Source organism: Dendrobium catenatum, unplaced genomic scaffold, assembly GCF_001605985.2.
Source record: "Dendrobium catenatum unplaced genomic scaffold, ASM160598v2 fragScaff_scaffold_716, whole genome shotgun sequence".
Lineage (NCBI taxonomy): Eukaryota > Viridiplantae > Streptophyta > Magnoliopsida > Asparagales > Orchidaceae > Dendrobium > Dendrobium catenatum.
Window position 1 is genome coordinate 3,595,643 of NW_021319178.1, and position 5,343 is coordinate 3,600,985.

At 35.0% G+C, this 5,343-nt stretch overlaps 1 non-coding gene across 1 annotated transcript; it reads left to right on the plus strand.

Moving 5' to 3' along the window:
• Positions 1-4,648: 4,648 nt before the first annotated feature.
• LOC114579967 lies at positions 4,649-4,755 on the plus strand. The gene has a single exon (XR_003701252.1). It is a non-coding gene; the product is annotated as a small nucleolar RNA R71 (small nucleolar RNA).
• Positions 4,756-5,343: the final 588 nt, after the last annotated feature.

A 5,343-nucleotide genomic window follows, 5' to 3' on the forward strand; every position in this document is an offset into this window, starting at 1 on the left:
CAGGCTTCCAATTTCATGGCTTCTTTGCTTTTGCTGAGATTAGGCAGAATTATTGAGTCTCCCCAATCCACTGTTCGGAAAGGATCAGAAGGACACAGGATCTTTCTACCTTTTAGCCTACTGTTTCGATACGGTCAGGCAGGTAGTTGGTTTTACTTGGTCGAGAGAGCCTGACAGAGCACCTAAAAGGCATTCCTCTCCACCTTTTTACCCTGAGTGTCTTGTTGTGATCAGGCAGACACCAGGTTTTGTGAATCCTTTATTTGATGTTTTGATTTGGTCAAGCAAATACTGAGTCACCCCAATCCACTATTCTGAGATGAGCAGGAGGAGATGGGACCCCCTACACCTTCTATTACACTGTTTTGATATGGTCAGGCACATAGTCGGTCTACTTTTACTATTTTACCCTTGGTTTTCTCTTCGGCTCTACCTCACTACAGGGTAAGGTTAGGAGAGAATCCCTTTACCTCTTTTTCACCCTAGCGGTGATCTTCACTTTAGTTCTTTCCTTGGCTCTACCCTTGCTATAGGGTAAGGCCAGGAGAAGATCCCACCACTTGTTTAATATTTGGTGACTTCCTACTTGTGTACTCCTGCTTTTCGCTCTCTCCTAGGCTCTGCCCTTACTGTAGGGTAAGGCTAGGAGAAGAGCTCCTACTTTCTCCCACCTTTGTGGTACCTTTGTACTTGTGTACTCTATACTTGACTTTGTTTGTCACATTCGATCAACGCCAACACGAGTGGTTCACTAGTTTGTTCGCCACTCCTGTTGGGGGTCCGTTTGTTGACCTATTTTTCCCCTAGACCAAGGTCAAAGAGTTGACTTGGTCAAATTTGACTAGACTAGACCGTAGGACTAGTCCCAATGTGTCTAGGGAGTCAAGCCAAGTCTGTTGAGCCCAAACCTAGGTCCTGAGTCAACCTGGTTGACCAGGTCAACCTGGGTTTACCCATTTTACCCTTTAGAGCACAAATCAAGTTCTAACCAATTCTAACCTTTCTTGGACTCATCCCTCCACCTATTTAGGTTCAGTAGACCATGTTGACTAGGTCAACCCATGCTTAGGTCAACCCTAGCTCAATTTGGTCAAATTAGACCTAATTGGGTCATATTCTCACTTATTCAAATTCAAATCCATTCAAGGGGTTCTTTGGCCCAAACTTTGATTCCTTTTTACCTAATTGACTGGTTTGACCAAGGCAAACTCTAACTTAGTCAAACAAAGCCATTAATAGGTCAAATTAACCTATTTAAGGCCCATTAAAGGCCTTTAATGCAATAAACTCCCCCCTAAATGATTCAAATTTAAAAGCCATGGCCAAATCCTCTTATTTTTCCTCCTAATTAATGGGTGATTAGATCTTGACCATTCATGATAGGCCAAGGGATATAAATAAGACAATTTTAGGGCTTATAAAGGACTTTTTGACTCTTGCTCTTTCTCCAAGCAATCTCAACAGCTAAGATTTTGTTTGAGAGCTCCCACCACCCTCTTCTATGATTTCCAAGGCAAGAATGATGGACCAAGGCCGCTCGCGATGATCCTCTGGCGAACCTGAGATGTTTTTCCTTCATAGGCTTCTCCCTCTCCATCCAAGGCAAATCAAGGAGCAGGATCAACTAGGAACTTTTTCATGGACAGTCTACAAGCTCAAAGAACCCAAGATCTACTTAATCCACCGTATGGATTGAGGTAAATCTCAAACCCTAGCTAGAATACATATATCTATTTAACTTTTCAAATAGTGCATTTCAAGCTGTAATTTTTAACCCCCATGAATGCTCTTCATGCGTACTATGTGTGTTTAAAATTTCATTAGGATCCATTGAGTAGATCGAGAGAATAAGGTGTTTTTTCTCTATTAGGGTTCGGGTTGCAGTCTTTTTGCTCTGTGGAAGATTGGAACTGTTGATCTTATGATCAACGGTTCAATTCTCATCGGACCACGATTCTTTCCAACGTGTCCTCCTTCTTGTTTCTGAGGCGGATAATGATATGCCTTCTAGCTCTTCTTCTATTGAGGAATTAAAAGTTATTATTTTCGACATGAACGGTAACTCTGTGGCTGGTCCTGATGGTTTTACTACCAATTTTTTTCAAAAAGCTTGGGAAATCATTAAGGATGATCTTTATGCTGTTGTTTTGGATTTCTTTGCAGCTAACCCTATGCCTAAGTTTTTTTCTTCTACTTCTATTATTCTTATCCCTAAGAAGATTAATGCCAATAATTGGGATGGCTACAGACCTATTCGTCTTTGCACTTTTTTCAATAAAATGGCTTTCTAAAACTTTTATGTCTCATTCATCTAATGTTCTTCCTAAGATTATTTCTTAGTTTCAAATGGGCTTTATTAAAGGTCGCTCTATTTATGACAATATTTTGCTTGCTCAAGAATTTGGTCATGATTTGGATATTAAGGTGAGGGGTGGTAATTCCATACTCAAGGTGGACATTTCCAAAGCTTATAATAATATTAGTTGGCAGTTCATTTATAACTGCACTCTTTTGGGTTTAATTTAGATTTTATTAATCTAATTAAGAATTGTAATGAGGGGTCCTATTTTTCATTGCTTATCAATGGCAAGAGTGTTGGTTTTTTTAATTCTTCTCATGGCTTAAGGAAAGGTGACCCTATGTCCCCTGTGCAGTTTATTATTACTGTTGATTGTCTTTATAGGAGTATTGCTAACATGTTTGAAATTCAACCCAACATGTATTTCAGAACCGAGTGGGGTTTTCTTATTTCTCACTTTTATTTTGCTGATAATTTTATCATTTTCATGAATGCTTCTCATAATAATATTACTAAACTTATGGATTTTCCATGATTTTTACACTATTAGCGGCATGTCCTTAAATAATCATAAAAGTTATTTTATTGTTTCTAATAATATGAAGAGAAATCGTATCTCAATTATTAAGCATCTAACTGGTTTTGTGCAGGGGAAATTACCTATTAAGTATCATAGTATTCCTTTATTTAAAGGTAGAAAAAAATCTTTCTTGTTTAATGATTTAATTTCTTCGGTTCAGCATAAACTCATGTTCTGGGAGTCTAATTTTTTGAGTTATGGGGGTAGGCTTACTCTCATTAGAAGTGTGCTTTGTTCTCTTCCTATTTATTCCTTTCAAACTATGCTACCTACTAAATGAGTGTGTAACCATATTGATATTATCCTTAACAAGTTTTTTTTTGGAAAGGCTCTTCTAGTAACACTAAAATTACTTGGGCCTTGTGGGACAAGTGTTGTGGTATTTTAAAAGAGGGAGGTCTTGGCTACAAAACTATGGCTGACATGGCCCATGCATTTTCTTATAAGTTATGGTTCAATTTCCATGCTAATTCATCCTTATAGGCTAAGTTTATGTATTCTAAGTATTGTGTTGGGAAGCATCCTTCTACTTGTTCTTTTAATATTGGAGATTCTAAAGCTTGGCAAAGGAAGTGTAAGATTAAGTGGGATGTGGAGCCTCATCTCTCTTGGGGTCTTGGAAGTGGTAATGTTTTTTTCTGGCAGGATCAATGGTTGACTTCTATTTCTATTGATTCTCTTATTAATTCTACTTCCAATGCGAATGTTAAGGTTAATTACTTTATCACAGGTAACTATTGGGATCATGTTAAGCTTATCGAGGTGGTTCCTGATTGCATTATTTAGAAAATCCTCACTACTCTTATTAATGTTGACTCTAAAGACGTTCTCTTATGTAAGTTAGCTAGTGATGGTTTGTTTAGATTAAAAGATGCTTGGCATGATTTTAGAATTAAAAAAAGATATTAATTTCATTTTTTCAAGGATTTGGCATAAAAGTATCCCCTCTATGGTGTCTACCTTTGTTTGGAGAATTTTAAACAGATTTATTCCTACAGATGACAGTTTGACTAAAATAGGTTTTTTCATTCCTGCTAAATGTCAATGTTATTTTCATTTTGAAAGCGTGCAACATGTTTTTGTGTCGGAGCCTATTGCGGTTAAAACCTGGTGTTGCTTTGATGATATCTTTAAATTAAATAATTTTAAGGGCAACATGTCCATTTATGGTCTTCTTCAGGCTTGGTTTGCGAACTATAAAGGCCATATTAGGAATGTCACTTCTTCCCTTATTCTTTGGTATCTTTGGTGGAAAGAAACAACTTTGTCTTTAATGGTATTAACATGGATTCTTCCAGGTTTATTCATAATGTGAAAGAAACAACTTTTTCTTTACTTCAATTGAAATTTGAATGATTCCTATCTTAGATTATATATTTTTTAAAAAGGGTTATTGGTTCAATTTTAAGTTCATTAAAGGATTATACTCCAAAAGCATTACGATCACTAGAATCTCCAAAGATGGTCTCTCTTATAGTTATAGGTGAATTTTTAGGTCAATTAATTCCAAGATTATCTAATTTTCAAGAAATAAAAACTACTTGAGCAGTTAAAATTGATAAAGCATGCTATTCATAAAAACTAGCTACCTTCTTAGAATTGATTCTTTCAAATGGCCATTGAAAATTATTTCCATCCATCTCCACAATTAAAGAATGAGCCTTATCAAATGGCTTTAACATCAGAAACCTACCAGTGACAACATCCATGATTGATCAAAGGGAACCCATAAGGCCATTATACAAGGTATGAATAATTAACCAACATAAAGGACGTGATAAGGGCATTTACTAAGAAGTTCTTTAAATCTCTCTCATTATTCTAAAATAAACTTATTATCTAACTAGGTAAAAGATGTGATGTCATTTCTAAGCATAACAATTTTGGATTGTGAGAATATTTAGCTAAGAATTTATGAGCAAGATCATTCCAAGTTATAATTGAGGGGCACTGAATTTAACCACATTTTTCTTTATCCGTAAGTGAAAATGAAAACAACTTAAGTCTAATACCATCATTAGTAACACCATTATAATTGAAGGTTTCACATATTTTAAGGAAACTAGCTAAATATAAATTAAGGTCTTCTATTATAGTTCCTCTAAATTGAGATTTTTTTTACTATTTGAATTATAGGAAGTTTTAATTAAAAATTATTTATTTGAACGCTAGGACTGTTTGTATGAGTACCATAAAACAATAGGGTTAGCATATTCTTTAACCAATCTAGGTTGATCATTTTCATGAAATTGTTCAGCAATTTTTAAATCTTTTTAAAAATTTTGATTTTTTCTAGAATTTCTTAAAGTCTTTTCAATTTTTTTGTTAAAACAAAAGTTTTATTGGTTGTTTAATACTACACATATAATAGTAAGCAACATAATAAAAAATTTAGAACATGAGTAGTAATAGTTAATCAATAAGCAAAGCTACAATAGTAGGTAAAAATTTAAAATAAAATTAT